Source organism: Hyla sarda, unplaced genomic scaffold (genome assembly GCF_029499605.1).
Source record: "Hyla sarda isolate aHylSar1 unplaced genomic scaffold, aHylSar1.hap1 scaffold_446, whole genome shotgun sequence".
Taxonomy (NCBI): Eukaryota; Metazoa; Chordata; class Amphibia; order Anura; family Hylidae; genus Hyla; species Hyla sarda.
Genome location: NW_026610459.1, coordinates 47,261 through 61,427, shown reverse-complemented (window position 1 = coordinate 61,427; position 14,167 = coordinate 47,261). Strand labels below are relative to the sequence as shown.

Genomic DNA, 14,167 nt, shown 5'->3' with positions numbered 1-14,167 from the left:
GAAGCTGTAAGCATAGAGGACATGCCTGCACCCCATTGGACTTACCTGTGTGGGTTAAATCCGGGTTATTTGACAACCTATGGCGGTGATGGTTCTGCTCAGGCAGAGCAGTGCTGATGCTCCTCATAAAGCTGTCGCTGCTGTGAAGGTTCTAGGTGACATCACAAATCCCTATGGTTACATACACAACAAAGCTGGGTTGTTGTTGTTTACACTCTGCAAGGCCTGTGGAAGTGAGTGACATCATAGCACTGTAGTTCTGAGGGTTCTAGATGGATGCAACAATCTCCTGTTGCTTCTATGAAGGCCATAATAGACGACATCACCAAACAGCTCCATAGTCACATACACAGCAAAGGAGAGATGTTGTTTACACCTAGTGATGTCAGTGGTATTGAGTGACATCACAGCACAGTGCTAAGGCTCCTGGGCCTGGACACAGCAGCGGCTGCAATATCTCAACGGAGAATACGTTTATATATATGTGTGTGTGTGCGCGTATATATATATATATATATATATATATATATATATATATATATATATTTCTCCGCCGAAATCACTTTTAAACCCATTTCCACCTTTTTTTCCCTTCTCTTCCTCTTACTTTTTTGTCACGTTTTTTTACGTTTTTCTCCTTTTCGCCTCTTTTCTGGGCGTATTATTCTTCTTTTTCTTCTTTTTTTTCGTCTAATGCATACCCCATCAGTGCAGCAATGCTTATTCAATACCGCCAGCAGATGGAGACACTGGGGGATAATTTTCTAAGGATTTATACTGATTTTTCCTGTCTGAATTTGTCGCACAGAAAGTTGCAGGCCAAATATGTGTGACATTTCTGCGACTTTAGCTTCTAGAGCATTTTTACAACATTATACATAGGTGCTGAATACATAAAAAGCGACTGTTCAGCGACAGACAAGTCGCATCGGCTGAAAGTAGGCCAGAATGTCAGTCCATGTTGGAGCAGGTTTAGATACAGTCTAAAGTATAGATCTCAAAGTCTGTGCACAGAATTTAGCAAGGGCCTCGCACCTTCTGATGCATCAGGTAGGTGCACAATAGCATAGCCTAACCCTCTGTACTTTGGTCTATATTGATGCGGGACATAGACAGCCAGCTGATGACCAATCCATTAGTGCAATGGATGGCTGGAAGCATTTGTCTTTGCCTTTGCAATACCACAGAAGCAATGCATGGTCAATGTACAGCAATGACACACCTGTGTGAACAGCCAGGAGACCCCCCCCCCCCCCCCCCATGTTATGTTACATAGTTACATAGTTAGTACGGTCGAAAAAAGACATATGTCCATCAAGTTCAACCAGGGAATTAAGGGGTAGGGGTGTGGCGCGATATTGGGGAAGGGATGAGATTTTATATTTCTTCATAAGCATTAATCTTATTTTGTCAATTAGGAACATTCAGCACCCACCCGCTATCAAGGCAGCTGCCTATCATGTCATGCCCTACCTGCACAGGTGTGCTGGCTACTCAAATGATCCAATTAAGGAGGCCATTTAGTCAGCAGCAGCAGAAGTCCTGTGCCTGGACGCTCCAACAGCGGCCAGACACAAGCAGAAGCAGAAGCAGCAGAAGCAGCAGCAGCACCACCTTTTGTTTTTTGGCTGCAGCAGCAGCAAGGCCCACAGGGCTGGCTAGCTGGCTAGCCAGCAAGCAGGTAGCAATGAAAGTAGGAATCTTTCTTTTTAACCCTGTAAGGGGGTGGTGCACTGTACCCGAAGATACTGCCATATCGGGTCAATGCATAGGGCGACGGAAGCAAGCTTCGAAATCGGCCCCCGTTCTCAAAAATCCATTTAATATATGGTCCCCAGATAGGGGACGTATCAGATATTAAACTGATAAGAACAGATACTACACTTGATCTTAGCCAAAAGGCCGAGAAGCGATAACCGTGAAAGGGGCGGGCCCAACAAGGTGCCCTTCATGGGCACTATCACTGCTTGCTGTCAGGGAGGCTGCCAGACAATTTTCCATGCACACTCTGGGTTGGGGGGCAGTCAACCACCAGTACACACAGCAGAACCTAAACCCATACCATTATTGCTAAGCAGCAAGACAGGGGCCCATTGCACTCCCACGGGGCCTTTTTAAATGCAATCCATAACCCGGATTTGCCAGGAACCCTTCTTACTCCTCCTACTTGCATGTGACACTGGGCTTAGGATCTGCATAGGAAACACACACACAAGCACACACCTACCTTTGTTGCCTGCAGATGCCTCCTTGGCTGTCCCCAAACGGTATCAAACCAACACCCACGGGAAGCTGTAAGCATAGAGGACATGCCTGCACCCCATTGGACTTACCTGTGTGGGTTAAATCCGGGTTATTTGACAACCTATGGCGGTGATGGTTCTGCTCAGGCAGAGCAGTGCTGATGCTCCTCATAAAGCTGTCGCTGCTGTGAAGGTTCTAGGTGACATCACAAATCCCTATGGTTACATACACAACAAAGCTGGGTTGTTGTTGTTTACACTCTGCAAGGCCTGTGGAAGTGAGTGACATCATAGCACTGTAGTTCTGAGGGTTCTAGATGGATGCAACAATCTCCTGTTGCTTCTATGAAGGCCGTAATAGACGACATCACCAAACAGCTCCATAGTCACATACACAGCAAAGGAGAGATGTTGTTTACACCTAGTGATGTCAGTGGTATTGAGTGACATCACAGCACAGTGCTAAGGCTCCTGGGCCTGGACACAGCAGCGGCTGCAATATCTCAACGGAGAATACGTTTATATATATGTGTGTGTGTGCGCGTATATATATATATATATATATATATATATATATATATATATATATTTCTCCGCCGAAATCACTTTTAAACCCATTTCCACCTTTTTTTCCCTTCTCTTCCTCTTACTTTTTTTTCACGTTTTTTTACGTTTTTCTCCTTTTCGCCTCTTTTCTGGGCGTATTATTCTTCTTTTTCTTCTTTTTTTTCGTCTAATGCATACCCCATCAGTGCAGCAATGCTTATTCAATACCGCCAGCAGATGGAGACACTGGGGGATAATTTTCTAAGGATTTATACTGATTTTTCCTGTCTGAATTTGTCGCACAGAAAGTTGCAGGCCAAATATGTGTGACATTTCTGCGACTTTAGCTTCTAGAGCATTTTTACAACATTATACATAGGTGCTGAATACATAAAAAGCGACTGTTCAGCGACAGACAAGTCGCATCGGCTGAAAGTAGGCCAGAATGTCAGTCCATGTTGGAGCAGGTTTAGATACAGTCTAAAGTATAGATCTCAAAGTCTGTGCACAGAATTTAGCAAGGGCCTCGCACCTTCTGATGCATCAGGTAGGTGCACAATAGCATAGCCTAACCCTCTGTACTTTGGTCTATATTGATGCGGGACATAGACAGCCAGCTGATGACCAATCCATTAGTGCAATGGATGGCTGGAAGCATTTGTCTTTGCCTTTGCAATACCACAGAAGCAATGCATGGTCAATGTACAGCAATGACACACCTGTGTGAACAGCCAGGAGACCCCCCCCCCCCCCCCCCCATGTTATGTTACATAGTTACATAGTTAGTACGGTCGAAAAAAGACATATGTCCATCAAGTTCAACCAGGGAATTAAGGGGTAGGGGTGTGGCGCGATATTGGGGAAGGGATGAGATTTTATATTTCTTCATAAGCATTAATCTTATTTTGTCAATTAGGAACATTCAGCACCCACCCGCTATCAAGGCAGCTGCCTATCATGTCATGCCCTACCTGCACAGGTGTGCTGGCTACTCAAATGATCCAATTAAGGAGGCCATTTAGTCAGCAGCAGCAGAAGTCCTGTGCCTGGACGCTCCAACAGCGGCCAGACACAAGCAGAAGCAGAAGCAGCAGAAGCAGCAGCAGCACCACCTTTTGTTTTTTGGCTGCAGCAGCAGCAAGGCCCACAGGGCTGGCTAGCTGGCTAGCCAGCAAGCAGGTAGCAATGAAAGTAGGAATCTTTCTTTTTAACCCTGTAAGGGGGTGGTGCACTGTACCCGAAGATACTGCCATATCGGGTCAATGCATAGGGCGACGGAAGCAAGCTTCGAAATCGGCCCCCGTTCTCAAAAATCCATTTAATATATGGTCCCCAGATAGGGGACGTATCAGATATTAAACTGATAAGAACAGATACTACACTTGATCTTAGCCAAAAGGCCGAGAAGCGATAACCGTGAAAGGGGCGGGCCCAACAAGGTGCCCTTCATGGGCACTATCACTGCTTGCTGTCAGGGAGGCTGCCAGACAATTTTCCATGCACACTCTGGGCTGGGGGGCAGTCAACCACCAGTACACACAGCAGAACCTAAACCCATACCATTATTGCTAAGCAGCAAGACAGGGGCCCATTGCACTCCCACGGGGCCTTTTTAAATGCAATCCATAACCCGGATTTGCCAGGAACCCTTCTTACTCCTCCTACTTGCATGTGACACTGGGCTTAGGATCTGCATAGGAAACACACACACAAGCACACACCTACCTTTGTTGCCTGCAGATGCCTCCTTGGCTGTCCCCAAACGGTATCAAACCAACACCCACGGGAAGCTGTAAGCATAGAGGACATGCCTGCACCCCATTGGACTTACCTGTGTGGGTTAAATCCGGGTTATTTGACAACCTATGGCGGTGATGGTTCTGCTCAGGCAGAGCAGTGCTGATGCTCCTCATAAAGCTGTCGCTGCTGTGAAGGTTCTAGGTGACATCACAAATCCCTATGGTTACATACACAACAAAGCTGGGTTGTTGTTGTTTACACTCTGCAAGGCCTGTGGAAGTGAGTGACATCATAGCACTGTAGTTCTGAGGGTTCTAGATGGATGCAACAATCTCCTGTTGCTTCTATGAAGGCCATAATAGACGACATCACCAAACAGCTCCATAGTCACATACACAGCAAAGGAGAGATGTTGTTTACACCTAGTGATGTCAGTGGTATTGAGTGACATCACAGCACAGTGCTAAGGCTCCTGGGCCTGGACACAGCAGCGGCTGCAATATCTCAACGGAGAATACGTTTATATATATGTGTGTGTGTGCGCGTATATATATATATATATATATATATATATATATATTTCTCCGCCGAAATCACTTTTAAACCCATTTCCACCTTTTTTTCCCTTCTCTTCCTCTTACTTTTTTTTCACGTTTTTTTACGTTTTTCTCCTTTTCGCCTCTTTTCTGGGCGTATTATTCTTCTTTTTCTTCTTTTTTTTCGTCTAATGCATACCCCATCAGTGCAGCAATGCTTATTCAATACCGCCAGCAGATGGAGACACTGGGGGATAATTTTCTAAGGATTTATACTGATTTTTCCTGTCTGAATTTGTCGCACAGAAAGTTGCAGGCCAAATATGTGTGACATTTCTGCGACTTTAGCTTCTAGAGCATTTTTACAACATTATACATAGGTGCTGAATACATAAAAAGCGACTGTTCAGCGACAGACAAGTCGCATCGGCTGAAAGTAGGCCAGAATGTCAGTCCATGTTGGAGCAGGTTTAGATACAGTCTAAAGTATAGATCTCAAAGTCTGTGCACAGAATTTAGCAAGGGCCTCGCACCTTCTGATGCATCAGGTAGGTGCACAATAGCATAGCCTAACCCTCTGTACTTTGGTCTATATTGATGCGGGACATAGACAGCCAGCTGATGACCAATCCATTAGTGCAATGGATGGCTGGAAGCATTTGTCTTTGCCTTTGCAATACCACAGAAGCAATGCATGGTCAATGTACAGCAATGACACACCTGTGTGAACAGCCAGGAGACCCCCCCCCCCCCCCCCCCATGTTATGTTACATAGTTACATAGTTAGTACGGTCGAAAAAAGACATATGTCCATCAAGTTCAACCAGGGAATTAAGGGGTAGGGGTGTGGCGCGATATTGGGGAAGGGATGAGATTTTATATTTCTTCATAAGCATTAATCTTATTTTGTCAATTAGGAACATTCAGCACCCACCCGCTATCAAGGCAGCTGCCTATCATGTCATGCCCTACCTGCACAGGTGTGCTGGCTACTCAAATGATCCAATTAAGGAGGCCATTTAGTCAGCAGCAGCAGAAGTCCTGTGCCTGGACGCTCCAACAGCGGCCAGACACAAGCAGAAGCAGAAGCAGCAGAAGCAGCAGCAGCACCACCTTTTGTTTTTTGGCTGCAGCAGCAGCAAGGCCCACAGGGCTGGCTAGCTGGCTAGCCAGCAAGCAGGTAGCAATGAAAGTAGGAATCTTTCTTTTTAACCCTGTAAGGGGGTGGTGCACTGTACCCGAAGATACTGCCATATCGGGTCAATGCATAGGGCGACGGAAGCAAGCTTCGAAATCGGCCCCCGTTCTCAAAAATCCATTTAATATATGGTCCCCAGATAGGGGACGTATCAGATATTAAACTGATAAGAACAGATACTACACCAAAGGCTTTAGCCAAAAGGCCGAGAAGCGATAACCGTGAAAGGGGCGGGCCCAACAAGGTGCCCTTCATGGGCACTATCACTGCTTGCTGTCAGGGAGGCTGCCAGACAATTTTCCATGCACACTCTGGGCTGGGGGGCAGTCAACCACCAGTACACACAGCAGAACCTAAACCCATACCATTATTGCTAAGCAGCAAGACAGGGGCCCATTGCACTCCCACGGGGCCTTTTTAAATGCAATCCATAACCCGGATTTGCCAGGAACCCTTCTTACTCCTCCTACTTGCTTGTGACACTGGGCTTAGGATCTGCATAGGAAACACACACACAAGCACACACCTACCTTTGTTGCCTGCAGATGCCTCCTTGGCTGTCCCCAAACGGTATCAAACCAACACCCACGGGAAGCTGTAAGCATAGAGGACATGCCTGCACCCCATTGGACTTACCTGTGTGGGTTAAATCCGGGTTATTTGACAACCTATGGCGGTGATGGTTCTGCTCAGGCAGAGCAGTGCTGATGCTCCTCATAAAGCTGTCGCTGCTGTGAAGGTTCTAGGTGACATCACAAATCCCTATGGTTACATACACAACAAAGCTGGGTTGTTGTTGTTTACACTCTGCAAGGCCTGTGGAAGTGAGTGACATCATAGCACTGTAGTTCTGAGGGTTCTAGATGGATGCAACAATCTCCTGTTGCTTCTATGAAGGCCATAATAGACGACATCACCAAACAGCTCCATAGTCACATACACAGCAAAGGAGAGATGTTGTTTACACCTAGTGATGTCAGTGGTATTGAGTGAGATCACAGCACAGTGCTAAGGCTCCTGGGCCTGGACACAGCAGCGGCTGCAATATCTCAACGGAGAATACGTTTATATATATGTGTGTGTGTGCGCGTATATATATATATATATATATATATATATATATATATTTCTCCGCCGAAATCACTTTTAAACCCATTTCCACCTTTTTTTCCCTTCTCTTCCTCTTACTTTTTTTTCACGTTTTTTTACGTTTTTCTCCTTTTCGCCTCTTTTCTGGGCGTATTATTCTTCTTTTTCTTCTTTTTTTTCGTCTAATGCATACCCCATCAGTGCAGCAATGCTTATTCAATACCGCCAGCAGATGGAGACACTGGGGGATAATTTTCTAAGGATTTATACTGATTTTTCCTGTCTGAATTTGTCGCACAGAAAGTTGCAGGCCAAATATGTGTGACATTTCTGCGACTTTAGCTTCTAGAGCATTTTTACAACATTATACATAGGTGCTGAATACATAAAAAGCGACTGTTCAGCGACAGACAAGTCGCATCGGCTGAAAGTAGGCCAGAATGTCAGTCCATGTTGGAGCAGGTTTAGATACAGTCTAAAGTATAGATCTCAAAGTCTGTGCACAGAATTTAGCAAGGGCCTCGCACCTTCTGATGCATCAGGTAGGTGCACAATAGCATAGCCTAACCCTCTGTACTTTGGTCTATATTGATGCGGGACATAGACAGCCAGCTGATGACCAATCCATTAGTGCAATGGATGGCTGGAAGCATTTGTCTTTGCCTTTGCAATACCACAGAAGCAATGCATGGTCAATGTACAGCAATGACACACCTGTGTGAACAGCCAGGAGACCCCCCCCCCCCATGTTATGTTACATAGTTACATAGTTAGTACGGTCGAAAAAAGACATATGTCCATCAAGTTCAACCAGGGAATTAAGGGGTAGGGGTGTGGCGCGATATTGGGGAAGGGATGAGATTTTATATTTCTTCATAAGCATTAATCTTATTTTGTCAATTAGGAACATTCAGCACCCACCCGCTATCAAGGCAGCTGCCTATCATGTCATGCCCTACCTGCACAGGTGTGCTGGCTACTCAAATGATCCAATTAAGGAGGCCATTTAGTCAGCAGCAGCAGAAGTCCTGTGCCTGGACGCTCCAACAGCGGCCAGACACAAGCAGAAGCAGAAGCAGCAGAAGCAGCAGCAGCACCACCTTTTGTTTTTTGGCTGCAGCAGCAGCAAGGCCCACAGGGCTGGCTAGCTGGCTAGCCAGCAAGCAGGTAGCAATGAAAGTAGGAATCTTTCTTTTTAACCCTGTAAGGGGGTGGTGCACTGTACCCGAAGATACTGCCATATCGGGTCAATGCATAGGGCGACGGAAGCAAGCTTCGAAATCGGCCCCCGTTCTCAAAAATCCATTTAATATATGGTCCCCAGATAGGGGACGTATCAGATATTAAACTGATAAGAACAGATACTACACTTGATCTTAGCCAAAAGGCCGAGAAGCGATAACCGTGAAAGGGGCGGGCCCAACAAGGTGCCCTTCATGGGCACTATCACTGCTTGCTGTCAGGGAGGCTGCCAGACAATTTTCCATGCACACTCTGGGCTGGGGGGCAGTCAACCACCAGTACACACAGCAGAACCTAAACCCATACCATTATTGCTAAGCAGCAAGACAGGGGCCCATTGCACTCCCACGGGGCCTTTTTAAATGCAATCCATAACCCGGATTTGCCAGGAACCCTTCTTACTCCTCCTACTTGCATGTGACACTGGGCTTAGGATCTGCATAGGAAACACACACACAAGCACACACCTACCTTTGTTGCCTGCAGATGCCTCCTTGGCTGTCCCCAAACGGTATCAAACCAACACCCACGGGAAGCTGTAAGCATAGAGGACATGCCTGCACCCCATTGGACTTACCTGTGTGGGTTAAATCCGGGTTATTTGACAACCTATGGCGGTGATGGTTCTGCTCAGGCAGAGCAGTGCTGATGCTCCTCATAAAGCTGTCGCTGCTGTGAAGGTTCTAGGTGACATCACAAATCCCTATGGTTACATACACAACAAAGCTGGGTTGTTGTTGTTTACACTCTGCAAGGCCTGTGGAAGTGAGTGACATCATAGCACTGTAGTTCTGAGGGTTCTAGATGGATGCAACAATCTCCTGTTGCTTCTATGAAGGCCATAATAGACGACATCACCAAACAGCTCCATAGTCACATACACAGCAAAGGAGAGATGTTGTTTACACCTAGTGATGTCAGTGGTATTGAGTGACATCACAGCACAGTGCTAAGGCTCCTGGGCCTGGACACAGCAGCGGCTGCAATATCTCAACGGAGAATACGTTTATATATATGTGTGTGTGTGCGCGTATATATATATATATATATATATATATATATATATATTTCTCCGCCGAAATCACTTTTAAACCCATTTCCACCTTTTTTTCCCTTCTCTTCCTCTTACTTTTTTTTCACGTTTTTTTACGTTTTTCTCCTTTTCGCCTCTTTTCTGGGCGTATTATTCTTCTTTTTCTTCTTTTTTTTCGTCTAATGCATACCCCATCAGTGCAGCAATGCTTATTCAATACCGCCAGCAGATGGAGACACTGGGGGATAATTTTCTAAGGATTTATACTGATTTTTCCTGTCTGAATTTGTCGCACAGAAAGTTGCAGGCCAAATATGTGTGACATTTCTGCGACTTTAGCTTCTAGAGCATTTTTACAACATTATACATAGGTGCTGAATACATAAAAAGCGACTGTTCAGCGACAGACAAGTCGCATCGGCTGAAAGTAGGCCAGAATGTCAGTCCATGTTGGAGCAGGTTTAGATACAGTCTAAAGTATAGATCTCAAAGTCTGTGCACAGAATTTAGCAAGGGCCTCGCACCTTCTGATGCATCAGGTAGGTGCACAATAGCATAGCCTAACCCTCTGTACTTTGGTCTATATTGATGCGGGACATAGACAGCCAGCTGATGACCAATCCATTAGTGCAATGGATGGCTGGAAGCATTTGTCTTTGCCTTTGCAATACCACAGAAGCAATGCATGGTCAATGTACAGCAATGACACACCTGTGTGAACAGCCAGGAGACCCCCCCCCCCCATGTTATGTTACATAGTTACATAGTTAGTACGGTCGAAAAAAGACATATGTCCATCAAGTTCAACCAGGGAATTAAGGGGTAGGGGTGTGGCGCGATATTGGGGAAGGGATGAGATTTTATATTTCTTCATAAGCATTAATCTTATTTTGTCAATTAGGAACATTCAGCACCCACCCGCTATCAAGGCAGCTGCCTATCATGTCATGCCCTACCTGCACAGGTGTGCTGGCTACTCAAATGATCCAATTAAGGAGGCCATTTAGTCAGCAGCAGCAGAAGTCCTGTGCCTGGACGCTCCAACAGCGGCCAGACACAAGCAGAAGCAGAAGCAGCAGAAGCAGCAGCAGCACCACCTTTTGTTTTTTGGCTGCAGCAGCAGCAAGGCCCACAGGGCTGGCTAGCTGGCTAGCCAGCAAGCAGGTAGCAATGAAAGTAGGAATCTTTCTTTTTAACCCTGTAAGGGGGTGGTGCACTGTACCCGAAGATACTGCCATATCGGGTCAATGCATAGGGCGACGGAAGCAAGCTTCGAAATCGGCCCCCGTTCTCAAAAATCCATTTAATATATGGTCCCCAGATAGGGGACGTATCAGATATTAAACTGATAAGAACAGATACTACACTTGATCTTAGCCAAAAGGCCGAGAAGCGATAACCGTGAAAGGGGCGGGCCCAACAAGGTGCCCTTCATGGGCACTATCACTGCTTGCTGTCAGGGAGGCTGCCAGACAATTTTCCATGCACACTCTGGGCTGGGGGGCAGTCAACCACCAGTACACACAGCAGAACCTAAACCCATACCATTATTGCTAAGCAGCAAGACAGGGGCCCATTGCACTCCCACGGGGCCTTTTTAAATGCAATCCATAACCCGGATTTGCCAGGAACCCTTCTTACTCCTCCTACTTGCATGTGACACTGGGCTTAGGATCTGCATAGGAAACACACACACAAGCACACACCTACCTTTGTTGCCTGCAGATGCCTCCTTGGCTGTCCCCAAACGGTATCAAACCAACACCCACGGGAAGCTGTAAGCATAGAGGACATGCCTGCACCCCATTGGACTTACCTGTGTGGGTTAAATCCGGGTTATTTGACAACCTATGGCGGTGATGGTTCTGCTCAGGCAGAGCAGTGCTGATGCTCCTCATAAAGCTGTCGCTGCTGTGAAGGTTCTAGGTGACATCACAAATCCCTATGGTTACATACACAACAAAGCTGGGTTGTTGTTGTTTACACTCTGCAAGGCCTGTGGAAGTGAGTGACATCATAGCACTGTAGTTCTGAGGGTTCTAGATGGATGCAACAATCTCCTGTTGCTTCTATGAAGGCCATAATAGACGACATCACCAAACAGCTCCATAGTCACATACACAGCAAAGGAGAGATGTTGTTTACACCTAGTGATGTCAGTGGTATTGAGTGACATCACAGCACAGTGCTAAGGCTCCTGGGCCTGGACACAGCAGCGGCTGCAATATCTCAACGGAGAATACGTTTATATATATGTGTGTGTGTGCGCGTATATATATATATATATATATATATATATATATATATATATATATTTCTCCGCCGAAATCACTTTTAAACCCATTTCCACCTTTTTTTCCCTTCTCTTCCTCTTACTTTTTTTTCACGTTTTTTTACGTTTTTCTCCTTTTCGCCTCTTTTCTGGGCGTATTATTCTTCTTTTTCTTCTTTTTTTTCGTCTAATGCATACCCCATCAGTGCAGCAATGCTTATTCAATACCGCCAGCAGATGGAGACACTGGGGGATAATTTTCTAAGGATTTATACTGATTTTTCCTGTCTGAATTTGTCGCACAGAAAGTTGCAGGCCAAATATGTGTGACATTTCTGCGACTTTAGCTTCTAGAGCATTTTTACAACATTATACATAGGTGCTGAATACATAAAAAGCGACTGTTCAGCGACAGACAAGTCGCATCGGCTGAAAGTAGGCCAGAATGTCAGTCCATGTTGGAGCAGGTTTAGATACAGTCTAAAGTATAGATCTCAAAGTCTGTGCACAGAATTTAGCAAGGGCCTCGCACCTTCTGATGCATCAGGTAGGTGCACAATAGCATAGCCTAACCCTCTGTACTTTGGTCTATATTGATGCGGGACATAGACAGCCAGCTGATGACCAATCCATTAGTGCAATGGATGGCTGGAAGCATTTGTCTTTGCCTTTGCAATACCACAGAAGCAATGCATGGTCAATGTACAGCAATGACACACCTGTGTGAACAGCCAGGAGACCCCCCCCCCCATGTTATGTTACATAGTTACATAGTTAGTACGGTCGAAAAAAGACATATGTCCATCAAGTTCAACCAGGGAATTAAGGGGTAGGGGTGTGGCGCGATATTGGGGAAGGGATGAGATTTTATATTTCTTCATAAGCATTAATCTTATTTTGTCAATTAGGAACATTCAGCACCCACCCGCTATCAAGGCAGCTGCCTATCATGTCATGCCCTACCTGCACAGGTGTGCTGGCTACTCAAATGATCCAATTAAGGAGGCCATTTAGTCAGCAGCAGCAGAAGTCCTGTGCCTGGACGCTCCAACAGCGGCCAGACACAAGCAGAAGCAGAAGCAGCAGAAGCAGCAGCAGCACCACCTTTTGTTTTTTGGCTGCAGCAGCAGCAAGGCCCACAGGGCTGGCTAGCTGGCTAGCCAGCAAGCAGGTAGCAATGAAAGTAGGAATCTTTCTTTTTAACCCTGTAAGGGGGTGGTGCACTGTACCCGAAGATACTGCCATATCGGGTCAATGCATAGGGCGACGGAAGCAAGCTTCGAAATCGGCCCCCGTTCTCAAAAATCCATTTAATATATGGTCCCCAGATAGGGGACGTATCAGATATTAAACTGATAAGAACAGATACTACACTTGATCTTAGCCAAAAGGCCGAGAAGCGATAACCGTGAAAGGGGCGGGCCCAACAAGGTGCCCTTCATGGGCACTATCACTGCTTGCTGTCAGGGAGGCTGCCAGACAATTTTCCATGCACACTCTGGGCTGGGGGGCAGTCAACCACCAGTACACACAGCAGAACCTAAACCCATACCATTATTGCTAAGCAGCAAGACAGGGGCCCATTGCACTCCCACGGGGCCTTTTTAAATGCAATCCATAACCCGGATTTGCCAGGAACCCTTCTTACTCCTCCTACTTGCATGTGACACTGGGCTTAGGATCTGCATAGGAAACACACACACAAGCACACACCTACCTTTGTTGCCTGCAGATGCCTCCTTGGCTGTCCCCAAACGGTATCAAACCAACACCCACGGGAAGCTGTAAGCATAGAGGACATGCCTGCACCCCATTGGACTTACCTGTGTGGGTTAAATCCGGGTTATTTGACAACCTATGGCGGTGATGGTTCTGCTCAGGCAGAGCAGTGCTGATGCTCCTCATAAAGCTGTCGCTGCTGTGAAGGTTCTAGGTGACATCACAAATCCCTATGGTTACATACACAACAAAGCTGGGTTGTTGTTGTTTACACTCTGCAAGGCCTGTGGAAGTGAGTGACATCATAGCACTGTAGTTCTGAGGGTTCTAGATGGATGCAACAATCTCCTGTTGCTTCTATGAAGGCCATAATAGACGACATCACCAAACAGCTCCATAGTCACATACACAGCAAAGGAGAGATGTTGTTTACACCTAGTGATGTCAGTGGTATTGAGTGACATCACAGCACAGTGCTAAGGCTCCTGGGCCTGGACACAGCAGCGGCTGCAATATCTCAACGGAGAATACGTTTATATATATGTGTGT

The 14,167-nt window shown here is 46.2% G+C and overlaps 6 non-coding genes across 6 annotated transcripts; all 6 read right to left on the bottom strand.

The window, feature by feature from the left end:
• Positions 1–1,723: 1,723 nt before the first annotated feature.
• Positions 1,724–1,914, bottom strand: LOC130334977 (U2 spliceosomal RNA). Its single transcript, XR_008876691.1, has one exon. It is a non-coding gene; the product is annotated as a U2 spliceosomal RNA (small nuclear RNA).
• A 2,096-nt stretch (positions 1,915–4,010) lies between these two features.
• On the bottom strand, positions 4,011–4,201 carry LOC130334976 (U2 spliceosomal RNA). Its single transcript, XR_008876690.1, has one exon. It is a non-coding gene; the product is annotated as a U2 spliceosomal RNA (small nuclear RNA).
• A 2,086-nt stretch (positions 4,202–6,287) lies between these two features.
• LOC130334956 (U2 spliceosomal RNA) lies at positions 6,288–6,480 on the bottom strand. Its single transcript, XR_008876675.1, has one exon. It is a non-coding gene; the product is annotated as a U2 spliceosomal RNA (small nuclear RNA).
• Positions 6,481–8,561: 2,081 nt separating this feature from the next.
• Positions 8,562–8,752, bottom strand: LOC130334975 (U2 spliceosomal RNA). The gene has a single exon (XR_008876689.1). It is a non-coding gene; the product is annotated as a U2 spliceosomal RNA (small nuclear RNA).
• A 2,081-nt stretch (positions 8,753–10,833) lies between these two features.
• LOC130334974 (U2 spliceosomal RNA) lies at positions 10,834–11,024 on the bottom strand. The gene has a single exon (XR_008876688.1). It is a non-coding gene; the product is annotated as a U2 spliceosomal RNA (small nuclear RNA).
• Positions 11,025–13,112: 2,088 nt separating this feature from the next.
• LOC130334973 (U2 spliceosomal RNA) lies at positions 13,113–13,303 on the bottom strand. The gene has a single exon (XR_008876687.1). It is a non-coding gene; the product is annotated as a U2 spliceosomal RNA (small nuclear RNA).
• Positions 13,304–14,167: the final 864 nt, after the last annotated feature.